Source organism: Sapajus apella, unplaced genomic scaffold (assembly GCF_009761245.1).
Source record: "Sapajus apella isolate SASKATOON/1434 unplaced genomic scaffold, GSC_monkey_1.0 scaffold54, whole genome shotgun sequence".
Lineage (NCBI taxonomy): Eukaryota > Metazoa > Chordata > Mammalia > Primates > Cebidae > Sapajus > Sapajus apella.
The window spans coordinates 621,391-637,178 of NW_022436994.1; the positions used below are offsets into that span (position 1 = coordinate 621,391).

The 15,788-nt window shown below is 45.8% G+C and overlaps 1 protein-coding gene, 1 long non-coding RNA gene and 1 other non-coding gene across 6 annotated transcripts in view; 1 reads left to right on the forward strand and 2 right to left on the reverse strand.

Annotated features, from left to right (window-relative positions):
• Positions 1-15,788, reverse strand: part of EGFR (epidermal growth factor receptor) — a 198,678-nt gene that overhangs the window by 119,455 nt on the left and 63,435 nt on the right. The gene's annotated exons all lie outside the window — the stretch shown is intronic.
• On the reverse strand, positions 270-15,055 carry LOC116527301. The gene is made up of 3 exons (XR_004258481.1): positions 15,044-15,055; positions 11,667-11,669; positions 270-345 (listed from the first exon to the last, which is right to left on the reverse strand). It is a non-coding gene; the product is annotated as an uncharacterized LOC116527301 (long non-coding RNA).
• Positions 9,660-9,766, forward strand: LOC116527486. Its single transcript, XR_004258568.1, has one exon. It is a non-coding gene; the product is annotated as a U6 spliceosomal RNA (small nuclear RNA).

A 15,788-nucleotide genomic window follows, 5' to 3' on the forward strand; every position in this document is an offset into this window, starting at 1 on the left:
CTCTGTGTATCTCTGTGCTGTGTATCTGTCTCTGTGTGTATCTCTGTGTGCTGTGTATCTTGTCTCTGTGTGTATTTCTGTGTGTTGTGTATATGTCTCTGTGTGCTGTGTATATGTCTCTGTGTGTTGTGTATATGTCTCTGTGTGCATCTCTGTGTGCTGTGTATGTCTCTGTGTGTCTCTGTGTGTATCTCTGTGTGCTGTGTGTATGTCTCTGTGTGTATCTCTGTGTGCTGTATGTCTCTGTGTGTATCTCTGTGTGCTGTGTGTATGTCTCTGTGTGTATCTCTGTGTGTTCTGCATATGTCTCTGTGTGTATGTGTCTGCATGCAATCCTTTGAGTCACTGCACATATGAGAGAATTGTGTCTCTAGAGGGGAAACTGGCCCACACTCCCAAGCTGCCCTCTGCAAGGAGCTGTGTGTTGAACCAGGACTATCCTTCCCAAAGGACAGGGCCCATGTCAGGACCCACTGAAGCAGCTTCAGTAAAATGACTGTGGCATGCCTGCCTGCCGAGGGTGAATAATGACAATGACAGTAGCAGCTGCCAGCCTCACTGGGCCACCCTCCGCACTTAATCCTCACGACAGTCCAGTATTCTCCCCACTGCACAGAAAAGGACACTGGGTTTTGAGAGGTTAAGTGACTTGAGCTTTTGAACGTCGCATGGTGGAGGGCCAGTGGGACAGTGGAGAAGAGGGAAGGTGACCCGGCCGGCAGGGTGCTCTGCGTCTTGTGGGGCCTGTAGCTTTTCCAGCTTTTGCAATTAGAGCAGAGCCCTGCAGGAGAGGCCTGGGCATGAGCTGTGCTAGCGTCAGGGAGAATCCACCTCTGTGTCCTTGCTTGCTTTAAAACATGAACCTTTTTTTCTCTTTTATTAGGAGAAATAAAAACCAGCGATAAGAGAGCTCTGAGATAAGGCTGCCGGCGCCAGGGAGCGACGGGGTTTAGCACCTACGGAGAGCTTGTGGTCGCCACTGCTGCCCTGGGCCCTAACTGCTGTGGTCCAAAATGGTCCAGACCGATTCTGCTAAATTGTTTTGGGTCTAGATTCTAGATTTTAAAAAATATTTGCTTTACCTGCCAAAGAGCAGGATCTGTCTAGAGTCTGTACAATAAACACAAGGGAAAATGTAATCTCATCTCAATTAAGATGTACAGAAATACACCTAAAGCACTATGGACTTGTTTCTTTTTACCCTGCTTCTCTTGAAACGGATCTGTGATGACCATGTAAATGCAAAGTCTTGGAGTATCCCGCGTCCGTGAAAGGCGACGTTGGGAAGTTGTTAGACTCCTCCGTTGTAACTTCCGTTTTCATTGTGGACTCCTGGTAGAAACCCATGACCCAGGTGTTCCACGCCTTCCTCCGAGGTCACTTGTCTCCAACTCAAGGACTCTCCAAAGACGCACGGATCAGCTGCCTACATCTTAGGCCCTTGAAAACATCTGGGCAGCTGGGTCTCCTGACAGGCCAGGCCAGTCTCCCTAGATGAGCAGTGGGTGTCAGGAGGCTGCACAATGAGCAACCCCCCAGCCACTGCCCCCCCGCCACCACCCAGCCTGGCAGCCCACGGCTCAGGAAGAGTTCTCTGCAGACTGCACGAACTTGGCTCTTGCAGCAGGCAGCTGCATGGATGACAGACCAAGAGCTATCTCTCCCGGGATAAGAAGCTGGACGCTGGGCGATGCCAATTCGTTTTTCCCCTCATCAGTCAGTGGAAACTCACGTCCACAGATTGATTTCCAAAGGAATAAATGTTATCACCAGATGTCATCCTATGTAGCAGCCCCCTTCAGGAAAACTTTTCCTTGGTAATGGGGGAAATTTGACTTCAAGGAGCCAGTACGCAGCTGTGTACGATGGGCTTCATCTTTTTACATTAGACACGCTCTATTGTGAGCTCTCAGTGACTTCACTTCCCGTCTTGCGTGCAGCTTTGCCACCATTGCAACATAACTGATGCTTTATGAGGCCAGTTTCATAGTCGGCTGGCACCTCTGCACTCTCTGAGGTACCAGTGACAGTTACGACAAGACTGGCTGGCCAGGCACCTGTGGCATTCAGGCATGCTACAGGCAGCCACACCGCCCGAGAGAAACGTATGGAAGTGAGACCTCGGATCACAGACTAGCTTCATCTCCCTGAATTTATTCCATGCAAAACCAAACCAAAACAAAATGCCATCCACCAGCTAGAAGTTTCCATCAAAATCGGAATGAGTCTAAGTGCAGTGTTCACCTCAAAAATGACTTCCTTATTATTGACAGTCCACGGATATGAACAGAAATGACCATTTTTATGAAAGAAGATTTCATGATAGGAAAGGACAAGGGAAGTGGAGCGGAGGTGCACCACTGTTCACCGTCACCAAGGACTAAGGTGGGGCGGGCAGTGGAGAGGGAGGGTGTGAATTCGCTCACACAGTTACCGTGAGATTCATTACTCGCCGTACGATACGGAGTTTTGGCTATAAATTGGCCAGGTTAGTGATTCCAAAACAAGGTAACGTAAAAAGGACCAGCACAATTCCCAACACAAGAGCAATTCCATTTCACAAAACCACAGAAAACCAACATCATTTCAAACATGGAAAGCAGAACCCAAACAAACAGACAACAGCAACAACAATCAACCGTGGAAGTCAGTATCTATTCTCACAGGATGTGACTGACAAGTGCATGAGAAGCTTGGTCCCAGCAGGAGAGTTTACAGGCTTATGTGCTGGAAGGAACCCAGTGGACCTGTGAGCTCATATTTTCTTCTGGATATCAGTTAAGGAAATCAAGACACACATATGCTGAGTTTTCAAAGCCTCATTTCACTCTGGAATCTTTTGATTAAAATAGAAATGCTCTTGTTTTGAGAATGCGGGCCAACTAGGAAGAGGCACATGAAGTAGTCAATTACATGAACTCTGTCTATGTGGGTTTCCGACTTTAGAATTAATACTACAATTGATTATTCTTAGAAATGCTAGCAATAAAAAGCCCTCCAAATTCATAATGTCTAATCCAATCTTGAAATTGACAGATCTGAGGTAACATCATCAGAACCACATTTGTTATCTGCAAATTGCTGGAGATACAGTGTTGGTCCCACGCTGCCCTCCCTGGAGCGGCTGATGGCAGGGCAGGCTGAGCTATCATTAGCTGGGCACAGGGATGACCTGCATCTGCCTGTCCTGGTGCTCGGTGACATCTGATACTACGAGCTTGTTTGGATCCCGGGGAGAAGGTATGTGAACTTGATTCCATAAGGCTATTTTGCTAAATAAAACAGCTTTCTTCAAAAACGGTCTTAACAATCATGTAATAAATAACAGAAAACTGTTCTAGGGAATGAAGATCAAAGTCATTTTATTTGCTGCATTTGTGGGGGTGGGTAAAATGTAAGAGGGTTGGGCTCTGAGCCTACTTTTGATTTGTAAGTGCTCTACACTATGAAATCACCAGGAAATTAGTGCCTGAAATGTGGCCGCTTAACTGCAGGCCTCCAAGTGAGGCAGGGACTAACACCGCTGATGCAAATCTTGCCACAGTAATTAAGGCACATGTTCAGCCTGACGGGGAGCCACCCAATCTCTAGGGCACTCCTGGGGTCCTCAAATACATTGTAGGATTCAGCATCTAATGGAATTTTCAGACCAAATGTAAAAGGAAGGGACGGCTGGTTTACAAAATTTCACCTGCTAATATTGTGCTATAGGCTCCGTTTTCCTCCCATTCTGTTCTTAACAGAGAAGGAACTACGGGTAGCATGGAAGAACAGAGGCAGCCTGCGTTACACAGTTCTCTGAAAATTACAGACTGCTGTCCCTTAAGGAGCCGTAAAGTCAAGTTAGTGTGTTACAATCAGAATTTTTTTTTTCTAATGAAGATAGAGTAGTCCAGGAAATGCTAGGAGTAGATTAATCATTAATAAACTTTCATTAGAGTGTGTATTGTTTCGCCAGACTTTAGTTCTGTCTGTCTGTCTGTCTCTCTCTCTCTCTCTGACTGTCTCTCTCTCTCTCTCTCTCTCTCTCTCGTGTGTGTGTGTGTGTGTGTGTGTGTGTGTGTGTACAGGTTCAGGGTTTGGATAACTTGCTCTACGAGATCCCCTCTGATCTGAAATCCTCTGAGCGCGGGTCTGCTCGGCTGCATGCAGCTCCTCACGGGCTGAGAAGCCTGCCAGCGACACAAGCCTGCCATTGTTTAAGGTCTACTCCTGGGCCCCGCTTGCCACCAATCAGGACCAGATTTTAGAACATAGTAGGGACTTGTATTGCCAAGGAATGGAACTCTTTCCACTAACAGCTTCGGCATTTCTCAACTTGTTCAACTCTCCCTGGCTGTGCTCTCTGGAAGGAAGCCTTACTGCCCCAGGGAGGCGGGAGGGGTGCGGACGACCACAGGCCCCTCCCCCAGCTGTGGTCTGGCCTCCCATTTCCTGGCTGATTACACATCTTTGGCTCACACATCTTTCACTGCATTAGGAACCACTACCAGCAGAACCTTTCAAGATGGTAGTTTTCATCACTTTTTGCCCCACAGTAGATAATTACAAATAAAAGACTTATTTATCATATTCCATCATCATAGCGCTTTTCCTGACATGACTGACCCTTTTCATTCAGAAGGCCCATTTTGCGGAGTTGAGGGCATCCTCCTTCAGAACATGAAATTGTGCAAAGCCAATACAAAAAAAATTAGAAATCGAGGTCTCTGAATTAGAAATTGGGGTCAAAATACTGCCTCTATCACTTGCCAACTGGGCAGTCCTGCACATCGGTACCTCTCAGGGACAGCGGAGAAGTCAGATGAGGTCAGGACAAGGTGCTAAACACAATTCTTGATCCCCAGAGGAGCATCGTATGTCTGGAAAAAGCAAAGTCATATTTAAAAACAGTCTCATATACAAAAGTATATTGTGTACATCATAAAACACCCAAATACAGGTTGGGCCAATCAACATCAGAATGCATTTTTCAGTTCTTCAGGGTTAACACGAGGATTTCTTCCACAAGTAGGAGTATTTCACACTTTACTAGCTGCATTCCTTAAGCCAGGATGACTGTCTTTAGAAGAAAGATGTTTTTAAAACGATAAGATATATTTTGAATTTTCAAACAGTTAGTTACATATGGCTTTCCCAACAGAAAAGGCTGGCCATTTCTTGGCATTTCGAGCCACATGTGTGAGTTCTGACTTTCAATCAGGGTTTAGCACGGTGTTTTTTAAGAAATTAGGTGAAACTTTTACGTCATAAGATTTATGGTTTTAGTAAATCACGTGCTTTCCATCCTTTTAAATGCCTTCATGTTATACTTTATCATCTAGTTTGCTTATATCTGAATCCTAAATAATATGGCCAAGTCCAGAAAATCTGCATATAGGACCTTGAAGAAAACGTGGGCAGCAAAGGACCCAGGGTCTGGGAAGAGGCCCAAGGTCAGGGGCTTCCTGGCTGTGTGACCTTGACTGGCGCCCCTTTGTACCGCCAGCTCTTTTCATCAGCAAACAAGAGCTGTGCATTCTGGAGATCATTTGGCGTTCTTTAAAAAACAGAAAAAAGACGTGCTCATCAAAACTAAAAATGCATGTATACCTACTGAAAATATCCATCACCTAGGCTTACAAAGGTGAATTTGAACTGAATGAATCCTTTGAGTGGCTTGTATTGATAACAAAGAGGGCATCTTGCGTAGCAGGTCAGAGGGAGGTCCCGTGAAGCAAACCCTGCGTGGGGGCCTCCCAGCCTGGCTGGGAAGAAACGTGAGCTCTGGCAGGTCAGGGAAGGGTGAGAGGTGGGCCTGACTTTGGGATCAAGTTTCCGACAACCCACAACGGAAGACACATTTTTGAGCCAACTGGAGATGTGCCAGTAGACTGGCTGTTGGGTGACATATGGCTAATTTTTAAGTGTGATGATAGTACTGTGATTACGTTTTAAAAAATCATGTTTTTAGAGACGTATGACGTGAAATGGAGATAGTGTTGTATGAAAGAATGGGGTTTCTTGGATGAGACGTGACTGGCCCTAAAATAGTTCAGGAATGGAAGGACAGATGTGGAAGAAAACAATCTTAATGATTTGGGGTTCTGCATGTGCATTAAAACTTATACCTGAAAACTTAAAAATTCTTCTATTGAAAATCCTATTTGAATGGCACCCACGGCCAGGCCTCCCTAGCAAGCCCTCCTGTGTGTGCACAGAGAAGCACATATGAACAGTGCCTAATGTGCTGGCTGCAAAGCCCAGAACAAGCTCAATCCACTTTTAGTGACAGTCGTGAAGGATGAGGGAGCCATTACATGCATGGGACCGACTTACGCATGCTTCAGTTTAGACAGCTCTCAAACAAAGTGAAATTAAGTTTAAAAAAGAAACAAGTGGAAAAACAATATGCATGAATGACATAAACTCATTTGTACAAAAATGTAAACAAAACCTAAATGATTGACTTTTATTTGTACATATATTTGCATGTAAAATACACAGAAAAAATGCTGGATTCTTCCCTAACTCTTCACAGTGGAGTGAAAGCATGGTTCTTCCTTTTTGCCCTCTAATTTCCTAAAATCATTATTCTTTTCACAAAAAGGAGTATTTCTGCATTATGTAATTAAAATACAGCCAAATAAATAAGCAAGCAGAGGCAAAAAATGATGGAAGGCGTGGGAGAGGAGGCAGGGAGGCTGGCTGGCCAGTCTCCAGAGCTTGATGTTTTCATCGTCAAAGGGACAGGACTGAGATAGATAACATTTTAGTTTCGTCTGCAAAGGCCTTTCATCCCAGAAAGAAAACAGTGTCAGCATTACAGCCATGAGTTGACACGTGGTAAGATCCCATTAGCAGCACGAAGGAGGCTCCCCTGCTAATCACAGGGAAAGTCAAATGACGGGAAAGGTTGCATGCCCAGAGAAGCTCCCCTGTAATTTGTATTGTAATGAATTATTACCTTAACACAAGCATGCGCCAGCGTCTAATTTGCAAGTACAGATGCCTGGCAGTTGACTTTAAAATCACTCTGGAATTATCCCTGTTTAATCTGAACAACCAGAAGTGTGACCAGGGCTTTACCAAGTGGGAGTTACACAAAAGGGTAAACTGCGGACTGGGAAGTTCTATCATCATGGAGGCGGGGGAGTCATGTGCACGGTGGCGCTTGATGCACCTGTGCTCTGCTTTAGGAGGAAGTCCTGCACACACTTTCTGCAACTGTTTTACAGACTTGTCTGCCACTCTTCCATGGAGCTCTTTGTGCGAAGGGGGCTCTCCGATCTGTTCCTACCTTCAATGTAGGGCCAAGTCCAAGTGGAATGCAGCCTCTGAAAACATAGCTGCTCCTAGACTCCTTGGAGCCAGGCCACTGCTCCTTTCTACGGATCTCAGGATTTGCGGGGGCTTTTTATGCAGGTGGCAGAGGAATGGGCACTGGGGCAACAAAGTGGGAGTGTATGTGTGTGCATGTGTGTGTGTGTTTATGCCCTGCATTGTATCAGAATGGAAGAAAGGAAATAGCATGTCCATCTATTACCTCCTCTGTCGGCCCACCTCTGTCGGCCACCAACACACATACACACCTTGTGTCCCCTTTGATGAAGAAATTAAGAAGGCCCAAAGTGAGTCATGTCACTTCCTTTCTGTGGCCTGCAACTCCAAAAGGAGAAGAGGAGAGGACGAAGGAGGTCAGGAAGGCCATTGCTCGTGGTTCAGGGTGCCCCTCCTTGCCTGCTCAGGTGCCTGTAAGCTTTGGCTCTCGGTCAGCCCTTTCCACATCTTCGAGGAGACTGTGCCTGATGAGGCTGGCTGGAAGCTGGGTGCCTGGGTGTTCATGCTCTAATAAACCCAATCAGGAAGTTTCCAACTTGTCACAACACCACAAAGAGTGTGCAGGAAAATGCCGCCTCTCTTATTTCTCCTTTAAACTTTGATTAATGTGTTTAGGAGGAACCAGAAATCCCTGGTGCCAATCAAACACATTTTGCCACACCTTTTAAACATTTTACACACAACTCATGTTTTATGAAAGCATGGCTCCTACCACTTCGGCTGGATAGAATAAGACGGCAGGAGCAAAGGTTTCTGAGACCTGCTCTCTAACATCCTAACTCAATAGGCCCCATGCAGGGCCTGGGAAAGTGCATTTTCAGTAAGTGCCACTGCTGATGTTGATCAGTTCTCTAAGAAACTCTGGGTTAGCTATGGGACTATAAGCATAGGCTCAGAGTATAGGTTTTTTTCTTTAAATAATTAAGAATCTTTTTTTTTTTTTTTTTGAGACAGAGTTTCAGTCTTGTTGCCCAGGAGTGCAATGGCACTCTGCAAGCATTCCGTGCCATTGCAACCTCTCGGCTCACTGCAACCTCTGCTTCCCGGGTTCAAGTGATTCTCCTGTCTCAGCCTCCTGAGTAGCTGGGATTAGAGGCACATGCCACCATGCCCTGCTAATTTTTGTATTTTTAGTAGAGACGGTGTTTCATTATACTGGTCAGGCTGGTCTCGAAGAGGGACTTCTTGATGTGAGCCTAGAATTGTGTGAGCCTGAAGTGCTTGGTGGGCAGCGGACAAGCTTTGCCAGCTCCCTGTTCTCAGTGGAAACGGAGTATCCCAGCCATCCTCTCTTCTCCCTGCTTGTGGTCAGCTCTAAATAGCGCACTCACAGCGCTGGGGGAAAATATTTTTCCCTGTTTCAAGTGGGCAGTGGAAGTAGTGATCGCCTAAGTAAACTCTGACCACTAGATAATGGGCCATTATAACTCTGGATGACTTCCTGAATGGCCCTAAAAAATGACTTCTCATTTCCTGCTTGTAGAAAAGAGAAATATGAGGATTGTGTTGTGTGCAAAGAAATGCAAGCTTGCAATGAGAGATGCAATGAGGGAGAGAGGGACGGAGGGAGTGGAGAAGGAGGGCAGAGAAACTGAGGTTGACTCACGGCTTTGAAGGGAAAACAAAAGGAGGAAGAAAGCCCGTTCTCCCATGGGTCGTCAAACCCCGCACTTCACACATCTTTCCCACGGGGCTGCCAGCTGCGGCCACATCACAGCTGTGCTGCCACCGGAGTGTGCCGCCTCCGCAGTGGGAGCGACTCAGAGTGGCCACCTCTGCCTCTGGAGGGCCTGTCTGCTGGCCAGCAGCGGCCACCCCAGACTGGGGTGACTGGGCAGCACGGTAGCCTGCCCAGGCAAGGCATGAAATTAACGAGGCAAAAGCCGCAGAGAGATGAAAGCACGGAAGAAAAAAAGTCACCCTGCAGCTCATATTAAAACAGAAAACTCTGCTGCTATACTTGGTCTTATTCCAAGATGCTGCCAGGAAAGAGCTGGCTCACAGAGAAGCCACAGCTTCGATTTTTCCCATACTCAAGTGATACATCTTTCCATGGCTTTTTTCCTCAAAGGGAGCAAAATAATCTCACTTTTCTGCATTAGCATAGGCTGTCCTTAAAATTTTTTTACAGCCTGTACTGGTTGGTTGAGATACTTGCAGACGGTGTAGTGGATGAAGACTCTGGGTGGGAGCCCATGGCTGTCCTGGCCAGCTCTTTAACTCAGGCACGTGACTCACTCTCTCTGAGCTTCCCTCTCCTCAGCAGTAACATGGAGGTACTGAGCAGAGAAACGGAGGCACTGTGGACACAAGATAATTCACAAAAATTGCACGGGACCATGCTCACTTCGGCAGCACATATACTAAAATTGGAACGATACAGAGAAGATTAGCATGGCCCCGGAGCAAGGATGCCACGCAAATTTGGGAAGCGTTCCATGTAAAAAAATAAAAATAAAAATAAATAAATAAATAAAATTGCATGGGACCTGGCACATAGTCAGCATGTGACAAACAGTGGCTCTCATAAAGTAGTTAATACTCGTTTCAAACTATGTATCAGGTCTAAGGGAGGAAGAAGGGCTTCTAGGCGGTGGTGATTGCAGGGAATGGTCCAGGACAAATCGTAGCCTTGTCAAAGTTGGAGCAGCCTGTTGAGGAGATGAAACACGAAGCCAAATACTTGCACAAGCTCAAATTCTACTTCTGCCACTGTGTCATTTGGGCCATTGTGGCTCCTTATTTCCTTATTTTTAGAAAAGCTGATGTGAGAATGAGCTGACTTCACGTGTAAAATACCTACTGCCGGCAGACAGAAGGTACCCACTCCACGTCAGCTCTACTCTGCCCTGATGCTTTGCAAACGTCATTAGCAGAATTCCATCACACACTTCTGACTTTATGGTATAGCTGAAACTAGAATCCTAAATGTTCAAGGATTCTTGTGCAGTTACTCTTCAGCAGGAGTTTTCAGAAAGTGGGAGAAATATTATTTATGAAGTAGAACCCATATGCTTTATTCTTTCTATATTATTAGGTTTTCATGATAATGCTTCAGAGATAAGACGGAAGGGGCTCTGCGAGAGGGCGCACATGGCGGACCGGGGGTCTGAGGCCCTCCCTGCTCTCTGTGCCTGGAGCCCACCAGCATCTTGCTCACCATACTGCCTCCCCTGGGAAAAGAGACACATGCAAATGATGAAGCATGCAGGAGCCACACGGAGGTTTTGTAAAATTAAAAGGATTTACATGAATGCCTTGGAAAACGGAAAAGTCCGTGTCAACTCTGACAGCCCAGGCATGATACCACTGACGATGTGGCTGCTGGGATTGTCACCCAACTTGGCAAGTATCCTTCATGTGATTAAACACAACATGCCTGTGACATTGGGTTTTTTTCCTAGCCAGGCTGACTGTTGTCCTCAGGGGTACCGTAGGCTTCCAAAGGCTGCTGGTGCCCTGACCTTTAGCTCCTAAATGAGCATGTGAAGCACAAGGACTGGGGAAGGGAAGGAGCCGCTCTCACATTTGAGTGTGCCCTTCCGTAGGTCATTCCAGCGAAACTGTGCCTTCATTCCGGATGACTCTGCACTCACTGAGTGTGACAATGTGCCTGACCATGGAAGATCATGGATGGGGCTGCACTCCTCTGCTACCGAGAAGCTGGACCAAGAGAGCAGGTGCGCCCTGGAGGCTGGAATGAATGCTTAAGGGCATCTCAGGACTCCACTCCTCTGAAGGAAAAATCCAATATGTCAAACTCCTCTTTCTGATAAAAACCCTTTAAATATTTGAAAACAGCTATTATAACTCCTGTTAGTTTTCTCCCAGATAAATAACCATATTCATCTTCATCCATCACTTGACTTTTCTCAAGTGCCTTCCTCATCCTCTGACAATTCCAGTTTGTAAACATTCCTCCCAAGTGTAGCCTCATAACTCAACACTTCTAATCAACAGAAGCTTGTCCAGCTTTACAATCTTTCTTAATGCAACCTGACCCAAACACATGATAAATATCACTGCTATGGTTAGGTTATATGGCAAAGTTAAAGTTTTGCAGATGTCATGAAGATCCCAAATCAGCTGGTTTTGATTTAATAAAAAATGAAGTTACCCTGAACGGGACTGACTCAATCAGGTGAAAGCCATTAAGAATGGACAGAGCCCTGCTGGAGGCAAATGCTTTCCCACTGGCCCTGGAGAAGCAGGTGATCATGCTGAGAACTGCTTGTGGAGAGGGCGGCCTCTAGGAGCCGCGACTTCAGTCCTACAGCCTTGAGAAACTGAATTCTCCCAAGAATCCATATGAGCTAGGAAGCAGACCTGGAGCTCCAGATGAAAACATACTTCGTGAGTCCCTAAGAACCCTGAGAACCGAGACCCTGACCCCCAGAAATGGAGATAAGAAGTGTGTGTTGTTTTGAGCCACGGCATTTGTGGTTACGTGTGACAACCTCATAGTTTGGGCTCATATCTTACCACGGTCAGCCAAGCTCTATCTTTCATAGGGCCATTTGTTAGACCACCTTTCGTCCACCCAGTATCTTTGTTACTGATTCGGCCTTGAACTCGTTATTAATAAATTCTGTGATTTTGTTCCATTTTTGGGTGTCTGTATTTTAGGACCCCAATCTTGCTAATCTGTACATTCTCATCCTTTCCTCTTGGTTTCTTATATTCCAAAAACCTGGGACACTCACTTAAATTGGCTGATCATTCCCAGGATGTTACTTCTTGACTCATCTAAGTAATCAACAGCGACATTGCATTTCATTTCATCAAATACTTCTCAGTATACTTAAACACTGATGAATGTCTGCATTATGTCAGTTCACATATTTTTAAAACACACATTTGACTAATAAGTAGCCATGTTTTTCAGGAAGAAAAAGATTCGCCTTCATCAGTAGACGCACCAATGATCTCCACGTGGCCTGAAAGTAACTTAAAGCCGTGATATTAACTGTACACGCGTGGACACATTGTGCCTCACCACATGCCTGTTTTGGATATACTGCAGACAGAATTTCATGCTCTTCTAAGAGTGATCTACCATGTGTTTTTCTCATAAGACATTCACCAAAGATGACGTTCGGCAGAGGGGTCTAGACCACTGACGCCAGGGGTCTGTGACAGTCCTGGATGGGGGAGGCCACAGGGGAGTAAGTCAAGAAGAAAATCCCAGGGAAACCCTTTACAGGAGCTCAAGGCTGATTTATTGTCTAAAAAATGCCAAGGAAGTGAACATGATTATTGAAATACATTCTAGAGCTCATATGCCTCAGGCTGCCAGCAATGCTGGCGCTACTGCCACAGTTAAGGCTACTAGGAGGAGTGTGTAAATTACGATGTGTCATCAGTTGTTCAGTAAGGTATGTTCAAGTCCTAGCCTCCAGAACCTGGGAAGTGACCTTATTTCAGAATGGGGTTTTTGAAGTTGTAATGGAGTTGAAATGAGGTCGTACTGGTATAGAGTGGGCACTGATGATGGGTGTCCTTGTAAGAAGATGGAAACAGACACACAGAGAGAAATGCAAAGGCACAGAGACAGATATGCAGGAGAACGCACTTTGAGGATGGAGGTGGAAATGGGAGTTTTGCATCTACTAGGCAAGGAATGCCAAGGGCTACTGGGAACACCAGAGGCTGGGGAGAGGCCAGGGGTATCCTCCTTGGCAGGTTTCAGAGAGAGAGCGGCCCTGCCCACACCTCGATTTTGTACTTCTGGCCTCCAAAACCATGAGCAAATAAATCTACGGCTTCTTAAGCCACGGTGAGAATGGAGATCTGTTAGACAGCCCTGCAGAAGCCACGCACTACAGCTGCCCTGCAGTGAGATGCCTAAGGAGGGTCTCAGATGAGGTTGCTGCCCAGAGCCGCAGGGACGAGTGGTCTATCCTATGTCTACACTGGAGCTAAAATGAAACCTGAAATGAGAAAATCACAACGTGGATAATAATCCTCATGAAACAGGAAGATTGAAGAAATAAGCATAGTAGGATGCCGTCCTGCTTTCTCCTGTGGGTGGTTTTGTGTCTAGGCTGTCTCCTTTTTAGCTGGGATGCCACCCATTGAGTTTAAATACAACTATTGCTGTGATTCTCCAAAAGGCTGCATGGCCCCAGGTAGAAGATGAGGGAAACAAGCAAACCAAAACAACAAAGGAAATGTGGGCAGGGGTGGGGTGCGGAAGGGAGGAAAGGAAAAGCGGGGCTTGTGGGGTCCTGCATCCTTTACAAGCACGTGGCGTTCAAGGACTGCCTTTTTCTCTATGAGGTTATCAGGAATGACCCAAGTTCCTTCACATATCCGACACTCTAACAGCTTTCTAATCCTGATGCCACTTGGTAAGGTCAAATAACTTTGGTTTAATCACTGATCCACTCATGTCCTCAGTTACCTACTTTGTACAGTGAGGAAGGCTGTGGATTGGGGTTTCGAACTGTGGGCCACCCCCCAGTCTACACTGTGAAATCACTGGAGTGGGTCACGACCAGCGTACCAAGGAAGAGAAAGAAAAACAAACAGAAAAGAATAGACAGCATCCGAGTGATATCGTACGGGCAGAATTGTGAAAGTTTAGGTATAGATACACGTGTACCATGATATTAAAATGCATTTCTTACTTTGGTAAGGTCAAAAATGTTGGAAAGCCACTGAAATAGACGTTATCTGGAAAACTTTCCTGTGCTGGCTTTTTTTTTTTTTTGTTTTTTTTTTTTGAGCCTATGATTGGCTCTAGAATTCCTTACAGAATGTACTAGAATACACTGACAGCATGTTGTGGAGAGAGGAAAAAAAGCTTGCAAATTAAAAAAAAAAATGTCACTCTAAAACAATCTCTTCCTGCCACAGGCACTGAGCAGCCGCAGCGATGGCCCCTCCTCCTCCAGGGTGAGTGGGTGACTGGTAATAGCCTGCTTGTCCTGGGAGCACGGAAGGGTGGTTTTGCTTTGCTATGGAGAGACCAGAATTCAGGGGCTGCTGCCACCTCAGCACAATGGCAGGTGGCTGAGGACAAGTCAGCTCAGGCAGCTCAGGCTCTCGCTCACCCACGCCACACTTTACCACCTGGTCGCCTTTGTCAGGAGTCTGCAACACTCACTGTGAAGAAAGCCAAGTCCAGTCTAAACAAGACAACTTCATGGCGACAGAGTGAATGGCCAAGGAGAAGATGCAGTCACCCTGCAATAACACAGCCCCCTCCAACCATCCACAGAATCGAGTATCTCAGTTAGGGTGCGTGGCCCTGACCCAGACTGTACCAAACAGTAGCTTTCTTTCTGCTGCCAAAAGTCCACGATTGATAGCTGCCCTGTTAATCATTTCCACTCTGATCTGCAAGGAACCCTGCCAAAAGTAGGTTTCAAAATGCTTTCTGTTCTAGTTAAATTGCTGCTGTTTTACATGAGGCCAAATTCTACCTGGGAACATGTCTGACAAAAGTGTGGCAATTAGGTGTGCTTTTGAAGCACTTGACCTCCAGGATCGAGCTTTCAACCTTGGATGCGCACCTTCTGCAGGGCATTTCGGAGTAGCGTAGTGACCAAAAGGAAGCTTTATCATCCTGACCGGCACCCGAACCTCCCGATAAACGGCCAGTGTCACTAGATCACCCCTGGATCCTAGTTCCACAGGGAAGGCTGTCCCACACTTGTCCCTACCTGGCCTTTGGCGGACGTCACAGGATATCATTCACCTCTACGACGCAGTGAATGACATTTATTTTATCTTATTTTTAAATTTACATAAAGAGACAGTATAGTCTTTAACTTGTGCCTCCCATGTAACTGAGATTCTGTGTCTTTTCACCAACATCTCCCCGAACTCACCCCTCCCCAGCTCCTGGTCACCACCATTCCACTCTCTCCTTCTCAGAATACAGTTTTTTAGATTCCACGAAGGAGTCAGATCATGCAGTGTTTGTCTTCTGGTGCCTGGCTTATTTCATAATGCCCTCCAGGTTTGCAAATGACAGGATTTCCTCCTTTTTTTTTTTAAGGCTGAATAGTATTCCATTGTGTATGTATACCACAAGCAGTGACTGGCAGTTACTAAAAACAAAAAGAAACAAAAGCTGCTGATTATTATACTAATAAGTCCTGACATTGGCTATCATGTTTTTGACAAATGGTGCCCGAGCCACTCAACATCATAGGCAAAAAAAGAGCCTTGTTCTCACACCTGGTACAAAAACTAATTCAAAATGGATCACAGATTTACATCTAAACACAAAACTATGAAGCTTGTGGAAGATGACCTAAAAGAAAACCACAGGACATACTTTGGTGCAGACTTCTCAAACCTGACACAAAAAGTATGTTCCATAAAAGGAAAAAATTTTAAATATATTAGTCTTCAAAATTTAAAAGTTTTGTTCAGCAAAAGAGCCTGTTAGGAGGTTGGCAAGATAAGCTGTGGACCTGGGAGTACATATTTGCAAACCACAGGTCTGACAGGGGCGT